Below are 14,292 nucleotides of genomic sequence, written 5' to 3' on the forward strand. Positions count from 1 at the left end.
CTTTATTAAGTAATGTTAAAGATAACACATTTAATAACGTTTGCTTCAATAAGTGTTGTTAAAGATAACACCTTTAATCGCGCTCACTCAAGAAGTGATGTTAAATATAAAAGCTTAAATAAAAAAGAGTTTATACATAGAAAGTTGACACACATTTTACGTTGGTACACTTAGATGGAATTATAATCCAACTTATTGTTTGTACACCAAACCTGTTCATGGACAACAATTTGAGTATTGTTTCACACCTAGCCTTCTCAAGGCTCAACACTAAACATTAGCTTCTGTTAAAAATATTTTACAATGCAACTTTGCAAGTCTTTCAATCATACTAAGTGAGTGAAATAAATATGAAAGAGAAAGACTATAAATTTATTAAAAATGATTTAACACAAATGTTTAATTTAGCTTAGTGCTAATTAATACAAGTAATGAAGAAAATGTTCAAAATAAACGAGAGCTTTGAATATGTTTCATATTATTCTATATTGTTCTCTAGTGTTGTTTATTTTTGTAGATGTGACATTTAATGTAATTGTTATTATATTACTTGAAGAGTTGCTAGAACTATTTCTTGAAATTAATATTCATTGAGACTCGTCTTCTCTTCAAGTTAATTTTTGCTTGTACTTCTACAACATCATTAATGCTTCAAAATCGTACTACACCAAATTTTGCATTTTATGGAGGTTTTTGTGTGGAGATTATTGAAACCTTTACAAATAAATCAAACAGACGGGCCAGACAATTAACTAAATAAATAGTGAAGGTTTTTATTTAATTAACACTATCAATTTCCTATTACAAAACCTAAACCCTTCATCCTTTCCAATTCTTTTCCATTCTTCCATTTCATTCTCTTCCATGCAACAAACCCCAGATTCCATGTTCCTATGTGCTTCCTTTTCATTCTCATCCACACAGCAAACCCCATATTCTAGGTTCCTATGTTCTTCCATTTCATTTGATTTTGTACTATTATTTGTACCCGTTTCCATTTCATTTACTCTTTTGTGACATTTATAATAAGAATTTGAATTCCGCTGTTTATTTTCAATTTTACATTCTGCTAAATCACCAAAGAGATTTTGGAAAGACATTGGGTGAACGCTCTTATGGTGACATGTTTTGGACATGATGTTTATTTCAAATTCCACCTTATTTTTTGGAAGCAACAATTTATGTTAACTGGGACTACGAAGAAACATAGTACTATATTGCATGATACCAATTTTTTTGTAAATTTTTTAATTCTGCCTTCCGTAATTTAGGTGTCGCGCTTTGCATTTTTTTAATTCCGCCTTCCGTAATTTACCATCCCATCAAATTGGTGACCTATAAGACTTTCTTCTTGTCATGATTGTGAGTCCCACACTTGACACTAACTATCTTTCCTTTTGAAACCTCTTTTGCATCAAATTTAAATGCATAATTAAGTTTCTTAGATGAGGTCTTAAGCTTAAGTTGAGGCTTTTATGGCTTATATACTCTACTCTTTTCACAAGTTAGAAGGACCCTTTCTTTCCTACCATTCTTGTCGTCTTACTTGGAAATAATAAAGACAAACCCTTGCGAATACCCAACTTGAACCCAATTGATTACATCATGATGATTTGTAAAAACCTTATCAATTTCAGAAGCCCTATTATATTTATCACTAGAATATCTAACGTATCAAGTGCATAACTTTCATAATTTTCTTCTATACATGAAAATATACCAACAAACTTATGGTCATTACCCATTATAGAATAAAATGTGATTTTGTTGGACAAACTTGCCCAGTAAATGACCTTGAACATGACCTTAAAGTTAAGAATGTATTATTTCCATGAAAAGGTCCACTTGTGACCTTAAGGACATATAGAGATAAACAAAACCCTCATATGTGACCTTAAGGTTATGCATATATTTTAAAAAAAACAATACTTAACCTTACCTTGAGGTTACATTTGATGTTTATTTTAGAAAATAAACGCATTTAACCTTAAGGCTAGGTATGGTAAAAAATAAGTTTGTGAACTTAAGGTCACGTGCAACAAAATAACTTGATTGTTATGTCAACTTTACAATGTGAAGGTCACATCTCAAATAAAATGAGCACAATTGATGAATATTTTTATGTACTTTCAAATACTATTGTGTTCCAGATGATTGAGAGGAGATTATTTATGAATAAGATGATCTAGTTTTGAGAAATAAGGGAATGTAAATTAAGAAATAGATAAGGGTATTTTGAAATTTGTGAAAATTATTGTTGTTTGCGTAGCTCGCAACAATTCTGAATAGCACGAGATAATCTTTACTAGCTGAGTCACGACCAGGTCAGTCTCTTTTAGACATTTCGTAGTACTGATAAAATTGTGAAAGCAGACTATCAACCACGCCGTCCCAAAGATAAAAGAGTCCAGTTCTCTGTTTTACGATTTCTTACTGCACTGTAAAAATCGTTCTCGAGTACACCCACAATATTGACTACTAGTGTTAGTTCTCGAATTCACACAATATGACTACTCGTACTAATTCTTTACCTACAATATTGACTACCCGTTCTCGAAGGTTGCCGGAAATGTATCGGCGGAGTATTAGGGGGAGAAAGAAAAGTTGATAGGAAACACATTCAACTTGAGGTGTGAGTTCTAATGAGGGAAGGAAACATATGTTTATAGCATGATGTCTCCAACAGATCCCTCATCCGACGGATCCCCCATCCCTCACCCACTCACAAAACCCATACCCCTTGGGACACACCCCAATGATAAAACTTAAGGCTTATAAAAAGCCTTCAAACTTGCCTTCTCCGAGGAATGTGAGACTATTGAATTTTTTCATTTCACAAACTCAAAAGTCACCATAAATGTCATCATTAATGTGGTTAAAAACCACTTCAAAACTCATGATTTTCAACAAATTTCTTATGAATCTTAAAATATAGGTAATGATACTCGTTTTCCTTTAATATTATTGATTGTAATTACAAAGAGAAGCTCATTAAACCATTTCCCTCCTTCTTCACCACCGTTTTCACCATACCATAAACCCGAACCTCCATTTCTGTGTTAAAATTTGAAACCTTTACAACTTCTCCTTGTACAATGCTATCGATGTACATTAGAAGAAAATTCCTCAATTTCTTCTCAACTCACAACATTTCGCAATCCAAAATTCCTCACCAACTCAATGCACATTCTCAATTCAACCTTTTTCCAAAACCCCCAAAATCCTAAACCCATTCAGGGTTTCACCATAATTCGCACCGTTTTCGACGCAAGTTTCAAAATTTCTCGAATATGAGATGCCAACTGTGACATGGGGCGTGATTCAAGGCCGAAAAGAGAAGTTGTTGTCGCGCGTGATCGTATTTGATTACCTTAAGGGTTTAGGAATCATCCCTGATGAACTTCAAGACCTTGAGCTTCCTTCAACGGTTGAAGTTATGAGAGAGCGTGTGGAGTTTCTTATGAAATTAGGGTTAACAATTGATGACATCAACGAATACCCTTTGATGTTAGGATGCAGTGTAAGGAAGAACATAATTCCTGTTTTGGGGTACTTAGAAAAAATTGGCATTCCAAGATCCAAGCTGGTGAGTTTTTAAGGAGTTACCCTCAAGTGTTGCATGCTAGTGTGATTGTTGAGCTTGTTCCTGTTGTTAGATTCCTTAGGGGGCTTGATGTGGAGAAAGATGATATTGGGTATGTGTTGCAAAAGTACCCAGAACTTTTCGGGTTCAAGCTTGAAGGTACTATGGGTACTTTAGTGGCTTATCTTGTTAGCATTGGTGTTAATCCTAGAGATATTGGTCCAATGGTGACTCAGTACCCTTATTTATTAGGCATGAGAGTTGGGACTGTGATAAAGCCTATGGTTGATTACTTGGTTAGTTTGGGATTACCGGAGAAGATTTTAGCTAGGATGTTGGAGAAGAGAGCTTATATAATTGGTTATGATCTTGAAGAGACTGTGAAACCGAATGTGGATTGTTTGATTAGTTTTGGTATGAGGAGGGAATGTTTGGCTTCAGTTATTGCTTAGTATCCTCAGATTATCGGGTTGCCGCTTAAGGCGAAGCTGTTTTTGCAGCAGTACTTTTTTAGTTTGAAGCTTAAGATCGAGCCTGAAGGTTTTGCGAGAGTGGTGGAGAGGATGCCACAGGTGGTTAGTCTTCACCAAAATGTGATTATGAATCCGGTTGAGTTTCTTCTTGGAAAGGGAATATCGGCGAATGATGTGGCTAGTATGGTGATCAAGTGCCCTCAGTTGGTAGCACTGCGAGTTGAACTCGTGAAGATAAATTATTACTTCTTCAAAAGTGAGATGGGGAGATCTATACCGGAGCTTTTGGAGTTCCCAGAATACTTTTTGTATAGTTTGGAATCCAGGATCAAACTGAGATACCAGAGGCTAAAAACTAAGGGGATAAGGTGTTCATTGAATTGGATGCTGAATTGTAGTGACCAGAGATTTGAAGAGAGGTTGCAGGGTAATTACATTGAAACAGAAAGTGCAGGTCCTTCATTCTGTATGGGTAGGAAATTAGAGTTACCAGGGAATGTGATAGTGTCTGACGATGAAGAGGAGAGTGACGATGAAGTATTATACAGACGAATTGTTTCTCTATAGCAAAAAAAATTGTTGTTGAAGTTTTGTATTATTGTTGACCAGAAGTCACATCTTCGCTTGTTGCATACATCTAACCTCCCCAAGTGAAAGCCTCGTGGTGTCTGTTTTGTATTATTGTTGGGCTTGTTTACAGCTGAGAGTTGGCAATGGGATTTCAAGTTTTCTGTCCATTCATTATGTACAATTATATCTATGAAGGTGGAGTGAACGATGATAAATGATAATTCTTAATATGCGAATGCAATATGCATCTCTAGACTTTTTATGCAAATTATGTTTGTTTTGAATTCAGAATGTTGAAAGCTTCTTTTATTTCTACTATTTAGTAATAGTGCTGCAAAGAATGATTTCTAATTCTCCTCATCCTATGGGTAAAGAACTAATCACTTCCGGATGCATGATTGTTTTTCTCAACAAGTGTTAATCGAACTATTGACCTTTTTGGTCTAACCGGGGAATTTGTTGGTGTAAATCTCCTTTTATGATTGTGAAGGCAGATGAAATTATGATTAAGGAGAGTGATGATCAAGTACTACTAGACAGACGAACTGTTTCACTGTAACAGAACTTAATTTTTTGTTTTTTTGATGTAAACCATGAAACAACTTAAAATTGCAACTGTCATCAAACGGAGAACAAATTTTTATTTATTTTTCTGCTTTGAATTCTTGTCGCATTTTTAAACTTGTAAAAGTTACCTTTTCAAATTTTGTTACCATTAATTGTGTTTAATCATCCTTGGAGGTGGGATAAAGTATTAAAGGTGGCTCTCCCTTATTTGCTGGACTATCATTCATTCAATTTGATAATACTTCAAACAAAATCACAAATATATCACTAATCAATTTTATATAATTTGAGCAACAAATATTGTATAAAAGTCATAAACTCATTCACACCGGATCAAATCACAATTTTGAAAGGTCTAAAAAAATAAATGTAAGAATGATTAAAACCTCTCATATGTAATGACAGTTAGAAAGAAACAATCATATATTTTGCATAGATGAATGCTCAATTGTACCCGGTGCTTTCCTAGTTGTAGCCCAGAGAACAATGAAAGTAAAGTGTTTCTTGTATTTATCCCCATGAAAGACAATCTCAACATCTACCTTCAAACGTCTTACTTTCACAAAATCTTGGACCCCATCTCTTGAAAAGCAAAGAGTGCATATAATTGGTGTTTATAATCACTTTTTTTTGAATAACTTTCTTCATCATAGTTACATGTTTATCTCATATAATCTACATCGGGAGTACTATATATTAGATTCCTTATAAAGAAGTTTTGTAATAATGAAATAACTCACTTATACTATGTTTGGTTTAGAAAATAAAAGTTAAGGAAAGAAAAGTCGAGGAAAGAAAAGTTGAGAGAAGAAAATGGATAGAAAATGTGGTGATTTTTTAGTTGTTTGGTATAATAGAAAATGAAAAGAAAGTGAAGAGAAAATAATATAATTATTATTAATAATGATATTTTCTTTGTACTATCAAAGACATGCTATCGCAAAGTATGTTTCATATCATGTCCTATATCAATGAAAACATGGAATGTGAATTAAAAAAAATTAAACATTCATTATTTTTTCTGTTTTTCTTTCATCGTCATTGGTTTGGAATATGGTTTGAGACATACTTTGAGACAATCGATTCTGGTACAATTTTTTCTACTTGTTTTTCTCCCGATAATGGAGAGAAAACATAATGACATGGGCCCCACCAATTTTTTCTTTCCTTCCTTCTTTTCATTGCAAGCAAACAATGGAAAATATTATTTTCCTTCATTTTTCATTCCTCCAACTCTTTCCTCCCCTTTTCGCACCAACCAAGCATAACCTTAGGAAATGGTCATCATAAAGCATAACACATGACCATTGAATAGCCCAAAGTTATTGTTTCTAAATCATTGCATTCTTTCTTCTTTCTTGCACCAATAACATGACCTTCTTTTTTCTCATGTTTCCTCTTCTTGGTGGAAGAAGAACAATGGACAATATTCTCTAATATCTATATAATAATGCAAAAGACTGATGATATTACAAAAATATATATCACATATGAGTGATACATGGCATTTTAAGGGGCTAAAATTGTTATTGTCTAACTTCTTTATATGGTGGTATTAGGAAAATGCCTATCTTCTATGATTGACATCTGACATTTTAATGAGTTAATTGTGTCATTTTGAAGAACTCAAAAGATGGTTTGAATTTTGAAATCTCAAACATTGTATTGTTTACATGTGTACATTAATACATCTCTTGGACGGTGAATTTTCATTTTGTTTCCCTAGCACATCTCTCCAATCATCAAACTCATCTCTCTTCTTTCTAAATCTCAAACACAACAAACTCATTTATCTCTTCTTTCTTCATCTCAAACTCATCTCTCCCTTCTTTCTTCAAAAAAAAAAAAACAACTGACTTTTATATTATAATGCAAAGAGCTGGTTGTATTACAAAAAAATTAATTCTGTTATTTTGAAGACCTCAAAAGATGGTTTGAATTTTGAAATCCCAAACATTGTATGGTTTACAGGTGAACATTAGTAGATCTCTTGGACAATGGATTTTCACTTTGTTTCCTTGTTCCATCTCTCCACTCATCAAATTCATCTATCTCTTCTATGTTACTGAAAGTCATCTCTCTCTGCTAAAAAGATATTACAATGCAACCTTGCAAGTCTTTCGATCATGTTGCAAGGACTATAAATTTATTAAAAATGATTTAACACAAATATTTAATTTAGCTTAGTGCTAATTAATACAAGTAATGAAGAAAATGTTCAAAATAAACGAGATCTTTGAATATGTTTCATATTATTCTATATTGTTCTCTAGTGTTGTTTATTTTTGTAGATATGACAATTAATGTAAATGTTATTATAGTCTATGAAGAGTTACTAGAACTATTTCTTGAAATTAATATTCATTGAGACTTGTCTTCTCTTCAACTTAATTTTTGCTTGTACTTCTACAACATCATTAATGCTTCATAATCGTACTACACCAAATTTTGCATTTTATGGAGGTTTTTGTGTGGAGGTTATTGAAACCTTTACAAATAAATCAAATAGGCGGGCTAGACAATTAACTAAATAAATAGTGAAGGTTTTTATTTAATTAGTGGAGGTTGAACACTATCAATTTCCCATTACAAAACCTAAACCTTTCATTCTTTCCAATTCTTTTCCATTCTTCCATTTCATTCTCTTCCACGCAGCAAACCCCAGATTCCATGTTCCTATGTGCTTCCAGTTCATTCTCTTCTACACAACAAAACCCATATTCTAGGTTCCTCTGTTCTTCCATTTCATTTGAGTTAGTACTATTATTTGTACCCTTTTCTATTTCATTTACGCTTTTTTGACATTCATAATAAGAATTTGACTTCAGTTGTTTATTTTCAGTTTTACATTCTGCTAAATCACCAAAGAGATTTTGGAAAGACATTGGGTGAACGCTCTCATGGTGACATGTTTTGGACCTGATGTTTATTTGAAATTCTACCTTATTTTACGGAAGCAACATTTTATGTTAACTAGGACTATGAAGAAACATAGTAGTATATAGCATGATACCAATTTTTTAATTCTGCCTTCCGTAATTTAACCTTCCATCAAATAGGTGACCTATAAGAGTTTCTTCTTGTCATGATTGTGAGTCCCACACTTGACACTAACTATCTTTCATTTTGAACGCTCTTTTGCATAAAATTTAAATGCATAATTAAGTTTTTTAGATGAGGTCTTTAGCTTAAGTTGAGGCTTTTATGGCTTATATACTCTACTCTTTTCACAAGTTAGAAGGACCCTTTCTTTCCTACCATTCTTGTCGTCTTACTTTGAAATAATAAATACAAACCCTTGAGAATACCCAACTTGAACCTAATTAGTTACATCATGATGATTTGTGAAAACCTCATCAATTTTAGAAGCCATATTATATTTATCAGTAGAATATCTAACGTATCAAGTGCATAACTTTCATAATTTTCTTCTATACATGAAAATATACCAACAAACTTATGGTCATTACCCATTATAGAATAAAATGTGATTTTGTTAGGAAAACTTGCCCAATACATGACCTTGAACATGACCTTAAAGTTAAGAATGTATTATTTCCATGAAAGGGTCCACTTGTGACCTTAAGGACATATAGAGATAAACAAAACTCATATGTGACCTTAAGGTTATGTGTATATTTTAAAAAAAACAATACTTAACCTTACCTTGAGGTTACATTTGATGTTTATTTTAGAAAATAAACGCATTTACCCTTAAGGCCAAGTGTGGTAAAAAATAAGTTTGTGGCCTTAAGGTCACGTGCAACAAAATAACTTGATTGCAATGTCAAATTTACACTGTAAAGGTCACATCTCAAACAAAATGAGCACAATTGATGAATATTTTTATGTACTTTCAAATACTATTAGGTTCTAGATGATTGAGAAGAGATTATTTATGAATAGGATGATATAGTTTTGAGAAATAAGGGAATGTAAATTAAGAAATAGATAAGAGTATTTTGAAAATTGTGAAAATTATTGTTATTTGCGTAGCTCGCAAAAATTATGAATAGCACGAGATAATATTTACTGGCTGAGTCATGACCAGGTCGTTCTCTTTAAGATGTTTCGTGGTACTGCTAAATTTGTGCAAGCAGACTATCAACCACGTTGTCCCTAGGGTAAAACAACCCAGTTCTCTGTTATACAATTTCTTACTACACTATAAGAATCATTCTCGAATACACCCACAATACTGACTACCAGTGTCAGCTCTCGAATTCCCATAGTATGGCTACCCTTGCCAATTCTTTACCCACAATACTGACTATCAGTGTTAGTTCTCGAAATCCCACTTTGGCTGCATGTGCCAATTCTTAAGTGTCACGGAAGAAAAGGGGGAGAAGGTTGCCGAAAATGCATCGGCGGAGTATTAGGGGGGAGAAAGAAAAGTTGAGAGAAAATGCCTTCAACTTGAGATGCGAGTTCTAATGAGAGAATGCGACCTCTATTTATAGCATGAGGCCTCCAACCGATCCCCCATCCGACGGCCCAAAATAGTGGCCAAAACCCAAACGGTCACAAGATCTGACGGCTAGAATCGTTGATCCCACGGATCACAATCTCAATCCGAGATCCACTCTCCCATGCTTTTCACTTTCCAACCGTGTTGACTATGTCAAACACGTGTGGCATGCGTGTGTTGACTTGGTCAACACACGATCCAAGCCCACATAGCCCAAAAATAACAAATGGAGATGCTAATTAAAACCGTGACAGACCGTTTAGAGGAGATAGTAGGGGAAATAAGGGGATTAGGGAGAGAAGAAGCAGGGTAAAATAGTAATCGCGATGGGAGGCAATGGAGGGTGGGGAATACAGCGAGGAAGAGAACCGAAGAGAGGAGATAGTGAAGAGAGTATAAGTACCATATCTCACGGGAGAAGATCCTCATGGATGGGTTTATAGTGTGAAGTGCTACTTCGAAATCAATCGTATTCCAGAGGAGGAGAAGGTAGACACCGTGGGAGTATGCTTGGAAGGGAAGGCTTTAAATTAGTATTAGTGGTGGGAGTCTCGCATGATGGTAGTGATACGATGGCCATTATTCCGTCAAGCATTGATGAGTAGATTTCAGGTGGCCTCGTCGGAGAATCCCTTTGAAGCATTGACGAAGTTGACGCAAAGAGGAACGATCATAGAGTATAGAGAACAATTTGAGCATCGATATGCTCTGCTCTGGTTCGCTGATGAAGAATTTATGAAGGGAGTATTTATGAATGGCCTTAAAGAAGAAATTAAGGCAAAAGTGAGGCTTATAAGTTCTAGAGATTTACATGAGTTAATAGAGGTAGCATAAAAGGTAGAAGAGATGAATCGAGTCTTGGGGCGGTCATTGGGGTACGCAACCCGAGGAAGTGAAACTGGGTTCAAGAAAACTGCCCTACATGGGCTCTGGACCAGGTCAAAGATTTTAAAAATTCATCTCATGAGGCACAACCACATGTGGGCCAAAAAGAAAACCCACAAGCCTAATGGGGACAAAATGGAAAAGCACAGACATGAAGGGAGGGTTGGCTGGACGAAGGAAGAAGAGAAAGAGGAAGAAGGTGATCCTGAGGACTAATAGTAGATAAGTTGAATATGTAGCTGAATGTCAACAACATTGCTAGAATGACTTCAAAAAATTCACTCAAGCTATGGGGAATAATTAAAAGATGCAAGGTCACAGTAATGGTTGATTCTGGAGCCTCTCACAATTTCCTATCACCCGGAATAGTTGAAGAATTGAAGATCACCATTGAGAAGACGCCAAGTTATTTCGTGGAAGTAGGAAATGGACAGCGCCTCGGGAGCCGAGGAGTCTATCGAGATGTTGAACTTCAAATCCCAACACTGAAGGTCATCCAAGACTTCTATTTGTTTGATTTGGTCGATGTGGATGTTATTTTAGGTTATGAATGGTTAGAAAGTCTCGACAAATTCAGTGCAGATTTGGGACATTATTTGCTAGAAATTCAGAGTAATGGGAAGGTCATTGAAATTAGGGGAGACCATCTTTATCCATAACAGTGGCCTCTGTCAAAGCCATAATGTATGAGCTATGAAATGAAGTAGAAGCATATTATGTGGAATTTGGAATGATGAGTATGATGTGTTCGTCGAAGCTTGTTATCCCTGGCAATGTGCACCATCTTATCCAGGAATTTAGTGATATTTTTCAGGAACCAATCGGATTGCCACCTCAAAGATCGTGTGATCATGCCATTGTACTGAAGGGTGGGGCAGAAATTCCACAAATACAATTATATAGACATCCTCATAGTTACAAGGAAGAAATTGAGAAATTTGTGAGAGAGATGTTAGCAGCAGGTATGATTCATCCCAGTGTAAGTCCTTTCTCCAGCCCTTTGATCTTAGTAAAGAAGAATGATGGAGGATGGTGGTTATGTGTTGACTATAGAGCTCTCAATAAGGTCATTGTTCCTAACAAGTTTCCTTTCCCCATAATTGAGGAGTTGTTGGATGAGTTGGGGGAAGCTTCTCTTTTTTCTAAATTGGATCTAAAATTCGGGTATTACCAGATTCACATGAAGAAGGAGGAATTCCCAAAACTGCTTTCTACACCCATAAAGGCCATTATGAGTATATGGTGATGTTGTTTGGGCTCACCAATGCGCCCTCAACTTTTCAAGGGCTAATGAGTGACGTTTTCATACCAAACTTGCGGAAGTTTGTGTTAATTTTCTTCGATGATATCCTGGTCTATAGTGACAACATTGTATCGCATTGTGATCATTTGCAAAAGGTGTTCCAAATGCTTAAGGAGCACAAGTTGTGGGTGAACTACCAGAAGTGTTGTTTTGGGGCTGTCCAGAAAAAATTGCAGCAATGAAACAGTGGCCAACACCTAGAGATATTTGTGGTTAGAGGGTTTCTTGAGTCTCACGGGGTATTATCGTTGATTTGTTAAAGATTATGGGGTTATTGCTAGACCTTTGACATAACTCTTGAAGAAGAACAACTTCAAGTGGTCGAATGAAGCTCAACTTGCATTTGAAGAACTTAAGGCTACCATGGAAAGGTTACCCACATTAGTTCTACCCAATTTTAATGTGCCATTTGAGGTTGAAACAAACGCGTCCTGAATTGGCATGGGCGCTATCCTTATGCAGCAAGGCAGGCCATCAGAATTTGTCGGTCAAGATTTGTCCAAGAGGGCAAGAATGAAATCGATCTATGAACGTGAATTGATGGCTATTGTATAGGCCGTCCAAAAGTGGTGACAATACTTGTTGGGTCACCACTTTATTATCCGGACTGACCAAAAAAGTCTTAAGTTCTTATTGGATCAAGGCGTGTTGGCGGGGGACCAACTAATATGGGTCACCAAGTTTATGGGTTTTGATTTTGAAATCCACTATAAGCCCGAGTTTGAATATAGAGTGGCAGATGCATTGTCACGTGTTATGGAGTACAAATTAACTCCTATGGTTACCAATGTTGATCTGAATTGGTGGATGAAATTCTCGCTGATGATAAGTTGTTGCAGCTCTTGCAAGAGGTCATCTAGGATCCAAATTCTCATCTAATGTACAATGCTTCCAAGGGCTGTTTGTGGTACAAAGGCAGGTTAGTTTTGCCTAGCACTTCAACACGTATTCTAGTGTTACTATAGGAGTTTCATGCATCGCCATGGGGAGGACATTCAGGGGCTATTCATACTTATAAACGGATCGCCATGGCATTTTATTGGAAGGTAATGCGACGAGATATATAAACATTTGTGGATGGTTGTGACATTTGTCAACAGAACAAATATCAAGCATTGAAACCGGCAAGGTTAATCCAACCTCTTCCAATCCCCAACCATATGTGGGAAGATGTTTCTATGGATTTCATTGGGAAGGTTACCTAAGGCAAAAGGAGCTGACACAATTATGGTGGTGGTAGATGGATTGAGTAAGTTTTCTCATTTTATCCCTTTACAACATCCTTATACAACTAAAGACGTTGCTCAAGCTTTTATTAAGGATATCATTCGTTTGCATGGTTTCCCCATCTCTATTGTTTCGGATCGCGGTCGTGTTTTTATTAGTTTGTTTTGGAAAGAATTATTTCGTGTGGCAAGGACCAAACTACGTTTTAGTTCTGCCTACCATTCTCAAATTGATGGTCAAACATAAGTTACTAATGAGACTCTGGAGACATACTTAATGTGTTTTGTAAATGAACATCCAAAACAATGGCTAAGGTAGCTGTCTTGAGCAGAATTGTGGTTTAACTGTTCATATAATTCGTCCATCAATATGTGTCATTTTAAGGCATTGTATGAGCGAGAACCTCCATCAATTATTCCCTTCCACAACGAGAGTACTGTTGTGGCAACAGTAGACACACTGTCAACTGAAAGGGACAACATTCTACATGAGCTCAAAACTAATTTGGAAAAATCCTAGAAAAGAATGCGTTATTAAGTGGACAAAAAAAGGAAAAAGGTGGAGTTTCAGGTGGGAGATATGGTTTACTTGAAGGCACAACCTCACAAGCTTCGGTCATTGACTCCAAAGGTAAATGAGAAACTGAGCCCTTGTTTTTATGGCCCATTTCCTATTGCTAAAAGAGTTGGAGTCGTGGCATATCAACTGCAGTTTCCGAATTACTCTCGGATGTATCATGTTTTTCATGATTCACAGCTCAAACATGCACTTCCTGCTAGTATCCCTTGTCAACAGTTACCAGTTGGGTTGACGGAGGAGTCGGAATTGCAAGTGGTTCCAGAAAAAGTGTTATCCAGTCGAAAGTTGTTGAATGCAGAGGGAAGTTTTGATTAAGTGTGCTGATCTCTGATAAATGTGCTGATCTCTGATAAGTGTGAAATTATACTACATTTGCATTGCATTTAACTTGCACTTTAGGACATAATTAGGACTTTAGGATTGTTTTTAGCTTTTATTTCTCTTTGTTCGGGTTGAGCAGGTGTTTTTAGCTATGTTATGCAGTTTGGATGGATTAAAGCATAAAAGAGTAGAGATTGGGTGCAAGAAGATTGAATTCAGTGTTGCGGCTATGCGAAGAACAATTAAAGGACCAAAAGAAGTCATAGATGTTATATTATATTCCTATTTTTTAGATTTGTTTTGTTGGGTTTAGCCC

The 14,292-nt window shown here is 35.7% G+C and overlaps 1 pseudogene; it reads left to right on the forward strand.

Annotated features, from left to right (window-relative positions):
* LOC109332429 lies at nucleotides 3,251-4,873 on the forward strand (annotated as a pseudogene).

This window comes from Lupinus angustifolius, chromosome LG18 (assembly GCF_001865875.1).
Source record: "Lupinus angustifolius cultivar Tanjil chromosome LG18, LupAngTanjil_v1.0, whole genome shotgun sequence".
Classification (NCBI taxonomy): domain Eukaryota; kingdom Viridiplantae; phylum Streptophyta; class Magnoliopsida; order Fabales; family Fabaceae; genus Lupinus; species Lupinus angustifolius.